Source organism: Cherax quadricarinatus, chromosome 41, assembly GCF_038502225.1.
Source record: "Cherax quadricarinatus isolate ZL_2023a chromosome 41, ASM3850222v1, whole genome shotgun sequence".
Classification (NCBI taxonomy): domain Eukaryota; kingdom Metazoa; phylum Arthropoda; class Malacostraca; order Decapoda; family Parastacidae; genus Cherax; species Cherax quadricarinatus.
Genome location: NC_091332.1, coordinates 17,007,973 through 17,022,005, shown reverse-complemented (window position 1 = coordinate 17,022,005; position 14,033 = coordinate 17,007,973). Strand labels below are relative to the sequence as shown.

Below are 14,033 nucleotides of genomic sequence, written 5' to 3'. Positions count from 1 at the left end.
GTATAATTTATACATATATGTTGTACAGAGCGTGCATTTTCTTTTCTTTTTTTGACTCACCTTCATACCTGTGGTTGTTCATGACATTCTTCACATGCACAAGTATACATACGCACACGCACGCCTACATGCGCACACGCCATGTGTTCTTACATATGGCGTGAGACCGCAGTGAACGTTCACGGTGTGAGAGAACACGAAGTAGCGTTGTGACTCCCGGTTCTCGTGTCGTAGTCGGAGCCAGGACAGATGGATGCAGTCTTCATGCTCATGTTCTTGACACAAGGCCCCTTCAAGGAGGTTCCTTGACGCTGGTGAGGGGCTCTTGATCTAGGGAATTGGATCTGTGATCCAGTTCCCTGAATTGAGTCTGAATGTCTTCCATCCCTCCCCCACAGGCGCTGCGTATTCCCTACGGGTTTAGCACTCTTTATGTTAATAATAATAATCTTGACACAAGGAATTAGAGATACTCTCTCGCTTTCATGGGATTAAACTTGATTACCTCCCATTTTCTACGCCCTATTTAACCCCAACTGGTTTAGCTCTTCTCAATTAATAAAAAATAATAGTAATAATAATATTATTGCTATTATTATTATTATTATTATTATTATTATTATTATTATTATTATTATTATTAATATTGCCAATAATTTGCCTATGATCAGTGAGTGTGCTTAATTAAGGAATAAATTATATATTTTAAAATATAAATTAGAGGAGGTAGAGAGGGTGTGGTGCTCCGCTCACACCTCCGCCTCTCTCTTTCAAGAAGAAAGTTATCCGAGAGTCTGTTGGAATTTGCTGAGCTTTGCTGCCAGCACCTGGATGGCTGGTTCACTGCACCTAGTAAGCGTCTAGTGATAGTTCTCTCTCTCTCTCTCTCTCTCTCTCTCTCTCTCTCTCTCTCTCTGTTTCTCTCCCTCTCTCTCTACTCCATACATTCTATCTTCTAGTTCTACAAGTATTAGATAAGCTACAGTCAGATATATTTGTCTTAAAGAGGCAAAGGAGACATCAGAATATGAGGAATCACAAAAGAGCCTTGAGAAAGAGCTTTTATTGGCCCAATGGCGATTTTTTTTGACCTATGTGAAAGACAATAAACATTTACTTGCTGTAGTCAATAACTTCTCACGTTTCGCGAACTCGTTTCCGTTCCTGATGAAACTGTTGAGACAGTAGATAATTTGTTCAGCGAACCATTCATTGTCGTACTTGGTTTGGAATTTATAACAGCAAAGCCGAAGGATCTTTGCCACAAGTTCAATATTCCACAAGATTTTATGACGACGCGCCAGCGATGGTCGAGCTGAAAGTGTCAAAAGGAAAATACTCGAGGTATTGTGAATAACAATAAATCTTAACTGTGACATCTGAGATAATGCCATTCCAGTTGTGCAGAGCATAATGAACTTCTCTTAAAAGCACAATAAGATGTCCCACACTTTGCACTCTATGGGTATGACAAACGTCTAATATGTGACTCACGAAATCGTAATGACACGATTGCAAACAAACTATTCCACGGGCGGGAATAGAACCCGCGATCAGAGAGTCTCAAAACTCCAGACCGTCGCGTTAGTGGCTAACGCGATGGTCTGGAGTTTTGAGACTCTCTAATCGCGGGTTCTATCCCCACCCGTGGTATGGTCTAATATGTGATCTTGCTTTGTCCTCCGTAATAGGATTCGGAAATTCCAAGTACTATTTTCACGAATTCCCGTAATGATACTGCTAAACAAAGAGTGATGTGGTTATAGGTGGTAAAATAATGTTACAGAATCATAGCCAGGAACCTAGAATACCTTAGTAGGTTAGGAAACTGTTTTGCCCATGTACAGTTCTCAGCTACGTGAGAACAGGTATGAAATGACAGAGATCGCTAGCAAGGCTATTAAGGATACCCACTTAGATGCTATGAAATTTATTGATAATGTTTAAGAGAAGGTTAGCAGGATGAATGAGTAGTGAGAGCGCGTGGTCAGACGACAGATGATCACGACAGCCCTTATACTTTCTTTTCTCATCACGTGGCAGATATAGGTTTATGAGTACAACAGCAGTAAACTTTTCGTTCCAGAACAAGAATACACGTGTGTATGACTTAGATCTTATGCCTGATATTTTTCAGTCTTATGACGAGTATGCAAATTATTTTGTAGCAGAATTGGGTATCAATGTCGGCGTAAATAACCGCCCTTTACTCCTGACATTTTAGTCGCCCCTTACGACACGCATGGCTTACAGAGGAAGAATTCTGTTCCAGTTCGCCATGGAGATAAGAGGAAATAAACAAGAATAAGAATAAGAAAATAGAAGGAAAACCAGAGGGGTGTGTATATATGTGCTTGTACATGTATGTGTAGTGTGATCTAAGTGTAAGTAGAAGTAGCTGAAATCTTGCATGTTTATGAGACAAAAAAGACACCAGCAATCCTACCATCATGTAAAACAACTACAAGCTTGTGTTTTGCACTCACTTGGCAGGACGGTAGTACCTGCGGTTGCTGTCTACCAACCTACTACCTACTAGTAAGGTGGTAGGGGTGTTGCAGTTTTATAACTGTAGTGTTAGCGCGCCTCTGGCAAGACAGTGATGGAGTGATTGATGAAAGTTTTTCTTTGTCGGGCCACCCTACCTTGGTGGGAAACGGCCGATATATATATATATATATATATATATATATATATATATATATATATATATATATATATATATACACTGATCTCTGGCTGAAGGAGACTCGAACCTACGAACCTTGGAACAAGGTACGCAGTGCTATGCCAAACTCACCACAGTGGACCAATACCTTGGAGTCCAGCTTGCGATAGAGAGTGATAAAAGGTCCTACCTTGCAAGAATTTAGAATTGCCGTGCAGATGTTGCAGTCCAGTTTTAAGGCGGACACTTAAGACCTTGGCCACCTAGCCTTATTTGTTTGTCACCCATGTCAAAGTGCTCAATCTAAGGCTGGCAAGTATCTACCGATCTATTGTACCTAAGATTGTGCAATAAAAGAAGACCCTCTGGCAAACTATCAGTTCGTCTCTTTAGCAACACACAACTCGCTCACTGTTCACAGTTCAACTAGGCGTCAACATGTTGTTCCCACCATCTTAGGGATGCAGTTGTGTGTAAATTTTTTAAGTGCTTGATTTGTAAGTCATGCCTTGATGCACAACATACAGAAGCATTAGAGAAAGGTAGATGATTCAAGGTCTTGGCCATCAGCTGCTTTCTGAGTACGTTTATACTCTCAGAATACTAAACCTTTTAAAGAGTAATACATATTTTATAGAAAGACTCTTAGTACAGAGCAAATCATAACATTAACGACGTTTTTTCTGTGTACAGCTTTATTAAGTCATGACTTGATAAAGCTCAACAGTGAGCGAAACATCTTTGTTAATGGTCTTCTCTATTCCAAGTATCTTTCTATGTTACTCATCGGCAATATCTGCCATGTATTAATGTTGGTATAATTACCGACAATATGTTAGGTAAAAGGACACAAGTGCAACTTATGTGACATTTTATTGTGACAACGTTTCGCTCTCCAGGAGCTTTATCAAGCCGTTACGGCTTGATAAAGCTCCTGGAGAGCGAAATGTTGCCACAATGTCACATTAGTTGCACTTGTGTCCTTTTACCTAACAATATCTGCCATCCTACAAGACCACACTTGTCGAAATTACACATACTGATAATAGCATATCAGTCACTTGGTAATGTCCCTTCAAGAGGAATGTCTTGATCACAGTGAAGGGCTCTTGATCCGTGCATGAACATAACCCTCCCCTTGAAGCAAACTTGTCTATTATTCCTAACTCTCGTTAGGATCCCCTCTCGGTTTAACACTTTTCCACGAATTTAATATTAATTTTTTAGTCAGGGTACTGTGTGCTAACATCACATAGGTTCCTTACGGACAATACAGTAGAGGAAGCAATGATACTGGATAAAGATTCAAGGATACAGATTACACCAGTCATGATTCCTTCTTATATACCATCCATGTATGATCCAGGCGGAGGGCAGAGCCATCTGGCCGGTCTTCAGGTGAAACCAGAGAAAGTTCAAAGGCATCACTAGAGACTGGTAAGCCATTAATCAGGATTTAAGCCATGATTGAAGGATACCACTTGTTTATTCTCTCAGAATTAGATCTATTATCGAATCACTATAATGCATTTTAATTATTATTATTATTATTATTATTATTATTATTATTATTATTATTATTATTATTATTATTATTGGAGTCATACGGCGCCTGGGGACCGAGACATAAACAAGTTCGATCCATAGAAGGGGAGAGTAGCTCCGGATCCTTGGATCAAGAACTCATCATTGGTATCGAGGCACCTCCCCTCCCCCTCACAGCCGAGGAATCTCCCCACATCCCCTCTTCACCCCCCTACCCCATCATAGGACAAAAGTGTAATACAGACACTGGTTGGTGGTCACTAACTAGCCCACACTGACACTAGTCGGTGGTCACAAACTAACCCACACGGACGCTGGTCGGTGGTCACAAACTAACCCACACGGACGCTGGTCGGTGGTCACAAACTGGCCCACACTGACACTAGTCGGTGGTCACAAACTAACCCACACGGACGCTGGTCGGTGGTCACAAACTGGCCCACACGGACGCTGGTCGGTGGACACAGACTAACCCACACGGACGCTGATGGCACAAAGGAACCCGCAGAGAGACACTTCAATAGAAGACAAACACAGAACTGTGTAAACCCGCCTCCGGGCGAGGCGAAACATGAAAACCTCAGTTTTTCCACGTGGTTTCGTTTGTGTTAGAATGTGATATAATCAAGACACACCAACAACAACACATACATATACAAGGTAGAGGAAATGACCCTTGGATGCAGTTGATATCTTTATTATCCACAAAGTTTTTCCATACGGGGAATATCTTTATTAATTACAATGTTTCTCCCACACGGTGAATACTTATATTAACCACAAAATTTCTCCCATACAATGAGTACCTTTATTAACAGCAACGTTTTCGATACACAGTGAATACCAGATTTTTTTTTTATCATAATCTTTGAGAAATGAACTGATTTAAAGGAGGAGGTTGTATATGCAATAACTATTTTAAATATGAAAAACAATGTATGACGAACAAATTTCTGAAGACGGAACACCATGAGCAAAGATCTGATGCTGTAGCTACACACATATAATATATATATTGCTGTCCGAAATATCATAGTTGAAGATAAGAAAGGTAAGAGGTCATGCTAGGAGGTAGTAGGTCCAGCTGCATGACCTACGTGTTACCAGGTTAAGCATTCTCTAATTTTATTGGGCGAAGGTCATCAGACTCTCTGTTTACTCTTGGCACTGACCTAATATAATGAACTCATTATACACTTTTGTGTATTAGAAAATCTGATTCAGTTGAGATAGGTTACCTATTTGTCCTTTTTCGTAGGCCGACAACACCCCTTTCACCAATTTTTTTCCTCTCCTCTCAGTGCCCTTACCTGGCCCTCCTCTCTCTTCCCGGTACCCCTCCTCCCAGTGCCAGTAGGTGACCTTCAAAACGAGGTTGGTGCCACCTTCATACTTGGGTTTGATTGGCTGACTCCCACAGGAACACGTTGTAGCAGAGTTGACGCTTCGCACTTGTTGCCTAAATCTCCATGTTTATCAAATTCTCTCCTCGTCTGGGTTATTTACTTTTTTCAGAGAGTTTATGTAAAGAGACAACGAAGAAGTTTAAATTATTGCTTAGTCAATGCTCTGTTTTGTAGTAGAAATACGAGTCCAAGCAGAGAATAGTTGGTACTCGGCAGCCCGAGTAGCGGACTTCATGTGAGGAAAAGAGAAAGGAAGGTGGCCGTGGATCGCTGTGCTCAGCTAAGCAACACTAGTGATCTATCTATCGTGCTGACACTTGGCTATCTGTGGATCGCTCCCGCATGCTCGCACGTACTCCCCAAGATATCCGTCGATTAAGGAAATAAACATGTACGTTACGACTTTTTCTGGGAGTCAGTGAGGTGTGAGACGTGTCATTGCTCTCAATAACTAAGCTCGACATTTACTGTGTCGCAGTTTTTGTGAAAGATAAAGATTCTCTCGTTGAATTGTTATAAGAATTCTTTTATGATACTAAACATTGTTCTTGAAAGCATCCTGGAACATAACTAACATTTCTCGTAAGAAGGTATGATAACTGTTCAGACTAAACATTATAGTATGGGTATCATAGTCAGTGATTATGTAACTTTCGAAAGGGTCCTCTTTTTCCTCTCTTCTCCCAACCCCCTGAGGCTCTGTCACCGTTAAGAAGTGGGGAACATCTCGTGGACTATTTGTTGAGTCGTCGCCCAGGCAGCCCGCTGACGAAGAGTGCATGCATCATTTTTCTCTTTTAAGTAGAGAGGATGGTTTTTCTTTCGACAAAATTGCAGTGTTCAGCAGTGTTTTGCAGTGTTCAGCAGTGTTTTGCAGTGTTCAGCAGTGTTTTGCAGTGTTCAGCAGTGTTTTGTGGTCGTGTGCTGTGTTAAGCATTTATTTATGTATTTATTTTGCAATTTATAATAATAATAATAATAATAATAATATTATTATTTTTATTATTATTATTATTATTATTATTATTATTTTTGTTATTATTACATTTCTTTGAAGCACTTAATCCGTATAGATCATGCTGTACTTGGGGAATGGGAAAATATCAGATTTGATCCAAGGAAGGGGAAACTAGCTCCTGTTCCTTGGAATAGTATCCCTTTCTCAACATCAAGGCCCACCTACTTCTGCTACTACTACTACTACTACTACTACTACTAATAATAATAATAATAATAATAATAATAATAAATAAATGAATAAAAGTAAAAAGAAGAAAAATATAATGGAAAGAACAACAGTAGAATAATAATAAAGATAGTAATAATAATAATAATAATAATAATAATAATAATAATAATAATAATAATGAAAATAATGCTGAATGAACAGACAGGAAACTTGGAGGCAGCATAGGCAGCAGGCAGGTCAAGAAATACTTTCTAATTGACACTTTGTAACAGTGACCAGTGACGCTATCTTTCCCTGTGTGTGTGTGTGTGTGTGTGTGTGTGTGTGTGTGTGTGTGTGTTTGTGTGTGTGTTGGTGTGTTCAAATTTTTATAGGTAACAGGTCTTAGACTCTCACCATGTTCAACTTTCACCATCATGGTGATTATCCGTGACCAGTTTTTGTCTTGTTCATTCTTTGGTATCAACATGTTTAATTAAAACGAGGAATTTATTTTTCTGATTTGCTAAATAGAGGAAAACTACCTTGCAATGGGTGGGCTTCTTAGTGTGTTAGTAACAATAATATTAGTAGTAAAGTTGGTAGTAGTAGTAGTAGTAGTAATAGTAGTAGTAGCAGTAGTAGTAGTCGTTGTTGTTGTAGTAGTAGTTACTAGTTTTTAAAAGCACATGTCGATGGACACTTGGCCTATTGTGTGTGGTATGTGTTCTGTGTTGTTGTTGTTGTTGGTGGTGGTGGTGTTACTCACCTAATTGTGGTTGCAGGGGTCGTTTCATTGCTCCTGGCCTCGCCTCTTCACTGGTCGTCACTAAGTGTGTGTGTGTGTGTGTGTGTGTGTGTGTGTGTGTGTGTGTTTATGTATATACTTGGTCCACTGAGAAAGAATGGAAACGAGTGTGATCTGTATTTTTGTCATAAAAAGGTAATTTATTACAAACTTTCGATGATTTTGAAACATATTTTTGCTGAAACAAATTCAGCTATTATCACTATTACTGTATGTATATTTTAGAACTCTTTTCCACTATTTAATCAGTTGCGACGCAAAAAAAAAAATGGATAAGAGAGGCCCGAAGGTCGTCTGGAATTTCCTTCCCAATCTGTGGTAAATCGTGAATACTTCTAGATGCGGTATTGTGACATCCTTAAGAAAGTGGTTTAAATAAATAAAAATTAACTCGGATATCTGATTTTAAGAGGGCGTAAGTGGAATCAGAAAGTTGCCTCTCGCCCTTACCCGAAGTACACAACATATCATTATTTACTGACGTTGGATGGAGCCGTGGGTGTGCATATAATTTCTCTGCACCGAGGGTTGCTGTATAGCCCTTGTGGCTTAGCGCTTCTTTTTGATTATAATAATAATGCACCGAGGGTTAGCCTGGTGGTGAGCCCTGGCAAGCAGCCAGCAGCCCCCTGGTGGGTCCTTGATCAAGAGAACGCTAACCGTATGAACCTGTCTTGCCAGGCTCGTGACACACCTCATCCATTACTTACCCTAAACACAAGAACCTGTCGCGGAAATAAGGTGTAAATACAGAAACGTGGCTGGAAGACATTCTCTGTAGGGATTTTTTTTTAAATGGGTGCTACGTTTTGCCCCACGTAGGTGAAGAAACAAGTGTACCAAACCATATGTAACGTACCTCCCCGCTTAAGGTATAACGGATCACATACTTGCTGGAATCTGTCATCAACAGGGCTCTTGATTTAAGAGACTTGATCTAATAATAATAATAATAATAATAATAATAATAACAATAATAATAATAATAATAATTTGTTATGAGGAGGTATATCACAGACTCGTGGGTGTAACGCAACGTGTCAAAGGAGAATGAATCATATACCATGACTAGAACAATTAACATCCGTTTCATAAGCTGAAGAGAAAGCTATAGACGAGGTTTTGGTTCGTGATAATGACCCAGAACAGACCGAAACGTCGCCTGAAATTTTCTTTCTAAATCGAGGTTCAGCCGAGCATATTTAAGCTTAATGGGCTGCCTTGGGAAGCGATACTGGTTTATTTTTTGTCTCGTTGCAAGTATCTACGGCACAGTAGCATAATTTCAAAGGTGTCATTGACTTTGTAATGGGTGGGCATATATTGTAACTTTTACCTTGAAGGGAGGATGAGGGTTGTTGGGAGCTTAGGAACACGGCTTTCCTTGATGAGGAAGATGGGGTTGTAGGGTTTGATGAGCACGGCTTTCCTTGATGAGAAAGATTCTGGTTGTAGGGCTTGATGAGCACTATGTTCCTTGAAGAGGAAGATGGGGATTGTTGGCTTTGAGAAACACTGCATTCCTTGAAGAATAAAGAAGGATTTCTCTTTAATTACAAAAAGAAATATTGTTGTTCATGGGCGTGAATGTGGTGAGGATGAGGTGAATCTACAGACTGGATGCGATGCTGTGTGAGCAAAAAATAAAATATTTTTCCTGTGAAAATGAGCCACTGATTGGTAATGTAAGAAATAAAAAAATCTAATATGTATATTTGTTAAGGCCCTAACCCGAGCTGGCAGCGGTGACCGTCTCCTGGATAGCACTGGATCCTGCGTCACCATGCCCAGCCCCACGAGAACACCACAATGTACCCATCATTCTATCCACCGGACCATCAATTCTCGATAATTGTTGGCCCAGTGGATAGAGTGATGCATACATTGTCCTATTCTCACAGGGCTAAGCATGGTGACGCAGGATCGAATTCTGGCTTATATATATATATATATATATATATATATATATATATATATATATATATATATATATATATATATATATATATATATATATATATATAAGGAATTCGCAAGAGCAGGCGAAATATACACAAACACTGATCTCGAACCTACGAACCTTGGAACAAGGTACGCAGTGCTTTACCAATCTACTCACACTGGACCAATACCTTGGAGTCCAGCTTGCGCTAGACTTTGATCCAAGGCAGCCAACTTTCAGGGAGAAGGCTCGAACCTACGAACCTTGGAACAAGGTACGCAGTGCTTTACCAATCTACCCACACTGGGTAGACTGGTAAAGCACTAAAGATAGGTTCGAGTCTCCTTCAGCCACATATCAGTGTTTGTGTATATTTCGCCTGCTCTTGCGAATTCCTTGCATTGTTAATATCTCTAGTAAGGCTGATGTATGCAGAGGGTGAGATGAAAAGCTGTAAGCCTTCTCCCTGAAAGCTGGCTGCCTTGGATCAAAGTCTAGCGCAAGCTGGACTCCAAGGTATTGGTCCAGTATGGGTAGATTGGTAAAGCACTGCGTACCTTGTTCCAAGGTTCGTAGGTTCGAGTCTCCTTCAGCCAGAGATCAGTGTTTGTATATATATATATATATATATATATATATATATATATATTTGTGTGTGTGTGTGTGTGTGTGTGTGTGTGTGTGTGTGTGTGTGTGTGTGTGTGTGTAGTGTGTGTGTGCGTAGTGTGTGTGTGTGTGTGTGAGCAAGCCTTCTGTAAATAAGAGTATGACTTAACTCACTCTCTCTTTCGCCACATACCAACATTAGCATTTTATTAGTCCAATCCAAAAGTTAAGGGTAATAGCCTGTTTTATTCCTTTGAGTTTTTCAGCGGCGGTATAATATCAAGAGTTACACTGAATGAAGCTTATTGGCATTAAGCGCAGACTCTGATGCCTCATCAACATTCGTAACACCAACCGGACCACAAAATACATAATCAATCTTATCCAAGGAAGTCCTGTCGCTCAGCTTCCTGTTTACACTAAGCAGTCTAGTATATCCTTGGGCAACTCTCAGCCTTCCAGCGGGAGCTTTACCTCATAAACAATGATCTAAGTGTGTGTGTGGACAACTGTGGTGTTCCCTAAGGTTGTAGTTTGGATCTTCTCTCCCGGTAGACAGATCCACTGGCAGTTTGCGGTTGTCCGTTTACTCTGATTTCCCAGCATATTTTTCATAGAGAAAATTAATGATTTTAAAATACTTGCAGTCTGCTCTTTGTGTTATAACTTTACATCTGAGCTTTATTGTGAATGCAATAAAAAATTACATGGCCACGCATGTTTTCGAGAATATCCCCAGACTGTTGTGCTTATTCGGAGATTGTGAGGAATTCAACTAACACTTCGCCTTCATTGTGCTCACCGCAGGAGGAGAGGGAAATAATTGCTCATAAATCTTCAAATTGTCGTACTTCTGTTTAAGCTAGAATGTATTTTAACTGCTTGTAATTTCTTTTTATCATAACGTCGTTCCTTCATCTCCCTTCATCTCATTCATTTCTTTCATTTCCAGCTTTATTCCTATTCATTCCGAAATTCATCTCATTCGTCTAACTTTCATCCACCATTCTTTTTCCATTCACCTCCAACTCATCTTTCATTCATCCTAAATTAATACCATTTTTCTGACAATCATTTCCAGGACAATACTAATAATTCATCTTTCCATAATATTTTGCGTCTCAAAATATTATGGAGGAAGGGGAAAGGGTATCAGGGGTGAAGAATATGTGAGAAAGTATAGTGAGAGAGGTGGTAATAGAGGATAAGTGTTAGGGTAAAAGATAAGTGAGAGAGATGGTAATGGAAGGGAAAGTGTCAGGGCGAAAGATATGTGAGAGTAGAGTGAGAGAGGTGGTAATCAAACAGAAAGTGTCAGGGTGATGGATATATCAGAGAGTAGAATGAGAGAGATGTAATGGGAGGGGAAGTGTCAGGGTGAAGGATTTGTGAAAGAGAGTTGAGTGAGAGAGGTGGTAATAGAAGGAGAGTGTCAAGGTAGAAAAATTTTTAGAAAGTAGTTTGCTGCTGATTTTTCACTTTCTTAACGTTCTCATGTTCAGCGGTCTGAACCCTCAGCTGAATCTCCACCACCAACAATATTTCATTGTGATTCAGAGAGCTTTATGTCTGTTGTTTCTTACAACATGGAAGAGACCACAGTCATACAAAGCATTTCTGGCAGACGCTATTGGCTGTGTGTACGAGTGTGCTGTACCAAGTGAAAAATTACACGGATAGTATATAAATTAACCTTTTCATACTTATCGAGGAACACAACTGTGACAGAGTGAATGTCGTTTAATAAGCAGACATCAAAGTTCAAGGCCAGATCTGAGGGTTGCAAGGGCAATACATAAAGTCAAACTTCCCTTGATGGAGCTGTTCATACAATTCGAGATGCTTCATAGAGTTTGCAATAGTTCATGTGCAATCGAAACATCCTTTGTGGGACAATTATAGAATGAGTCGAAAGGGTTCATAGCTAGGATCGACTTTTATTTATCACGATTGTCTCAAGTGCAAAAATGATGAACGAGTCTAGCACGCTTAGAGGAAAAGATGTGCTGTTTACAGGAGGGAATGTCGGGAATTACAGTTAATGAGAGCGGATGTGACGAGGCTCCGGCCGGGACTGCCAGTGTTGTCTGACTAGTAGCACGTCCCTCGACCCACTGAAGTGCATGGCTGGGAGTCTCGCTTCTCTTTGACTAGTAGCACGTCCCTCGACCCACTGCAGTGTATGGCTGGGAGTCTCGCTTCTCTTTGACTAGTAGCACGTCCCTCGACCCACTGCAGTGTATGGCTGGGAGTCTCGCTTTTCTTTGACTAGTAGCACGTCCCTCGACCCACTGCAGTGCATGGCTGGGAGTCTCGCTTCTCTTTGACTAGTAGCACGTCCCTCGACCCACTGCAGTGCATGGCTGGGAGTCTCGCTTCTCTTTGACTAGTAGCACGTCCCTCGACCCACTGCAGTGCATGGCTGGGAGTCTCGCTTCTCTTTGACTAGTAGCACGTCCCTCGACCCACTGCAGTGCATGGCTGGGAGTCTCGCTTCTCTTTGACTAGTAGCACGTCCCTCGACCCACTGCAGTGCATGGCTGGGAGTCTCGCTTCTCTTTGACTAGTAGCACGTCCCTCGACCCACTGCAGTGCATGGCTGGGAGTCTCGCGTCTCTGACTAGTAGCACGTCCCTCGACCCATTGCAGTGTATTATTGCTCTTTGGCTGTGGTTCCTTGATCCCTGGCTCTGTTGCTCAAGCTCCTTGGCTCTGACTACTTTTATCTGGTTCCTTAACTCAGGCACTTTGAATCTGGCTCCTCAGCACAGATTCCTTTGCTCTTCCTTAGTCGCCTGTTGCCTAGACTGAGAACTTGTTTGAGCGTGTTTGAGTGTTTACTTTGAGTTCGTGTTTGAAAGTGTGTTTTTATTATCTTGATTGCGTGTTTGAATGTATTTGAGTGAATTTGACTGCATGTGTGTGTGTACGAGAGTGTGTTTGAGTATATGTTTGAGTGTGTGTTTGAGTGACTTGTTGCTTCCAGGGTGGTTTATGTTGTGTAACTTGTTTTATATGAGTGTTGTGTGACAGGTGGGTCATACAGGCGTTATTTGACAGATGGATTATATAGGCGTTATTTGACATGTGGATTATATAGGTGCTTTTGGACACTACTGGCATCTATGTGATATTGTTATGAAGATTATGTGGATTTCAGTGAAGCTTTTGCAGTGAAGACAACGATCCATGTATCCGAACAAGCTTTTCATGGTAAAACGTGTTGCTCATTAGAGCGAAACGATGTCTCAGTAAAGTTTTGTTCTGCTACATAAGAATAAAAAAATGGTGGACACTGCAATAGGGTGAGTGTAAGACACATGTGCAACAGCTTGGTATCTTTATCGACGAGACGTTTCGCCTGCTTAGTAGGCTTCTTCAGTCGAAATGCAGAGGAGGCAGCAGAAGTCGTAGAGCTGTAGGTCTGAGGTGATCAGTCCTTTAGTCTTTAAAAGCTTCAAAAGCTCATAGTTTTGAAACTATAAAGCAATGAAGCTAAATACTTCGAAACAGAGGGACCGATTTCCTTAAACTTATTTCTTTACCAGGCTTAGGGACTGATCACCTCATATCTACATGTCCACAACTTCTGCTGTCTCCTCTATATTTCGACTGAAGAAGGCAACAAAGTTACCAAAACGTTGCACACCTATCTCATTAATTTCCTTCTCAAATAAAACCCTTGTCACTTAAATATTTGTTTAACCTATATTCTCTGAAGCTGCTTGAGGTGTTGCCTTCAATTATTTTACCTGGCAGTGTATTCCTCTCATCTGTAACCTTTGCTTGTGTTTTTGTTATCTTTCTGGTCAGCTACTCGCCTTTCAACAGAGGTTATGCAGATTGGCAGGTGAGATACTATAACCTCGCCTCCTGGGTTAAGTGGTCCA

The 14,033-nt window shown here is 40.7% G+C and overlaps 2 protein-coding genes across 3 annotated transcripts in view; one reads left to right on the top strand and one right to left on the bottom strand.

Moving 5' to 3' along the window:
• The window catches only part of LOC128695911 (uncharacterized), a 59,197-nt gene that overhangs the window by 42,156 nt on the left and 3,008 nt on the right, over positions 1-14,033 (bottom strand). The window lies entirely within an intron of this gene.
• LOC128695910 (UNC93-like protein) overlaps positions 5,872-14,033 on the top strand; it is a 42,932-nt gene continuing 34,770 nt past the window's right edge. Inside the window, exon 1 of one of the 2 annotated variants that reach the window (XM_053786859.2) lies at positions 5,872-6,010. The gene's annotated coding sequence lies outside the window, so the exon portion shown is untranslated. Of the gene's footprint in view, positions 6,210-14,033 lie in introns of both variants that reach the window. The other variant, XM_053786860.2, reaches the window with a different exon arrangement.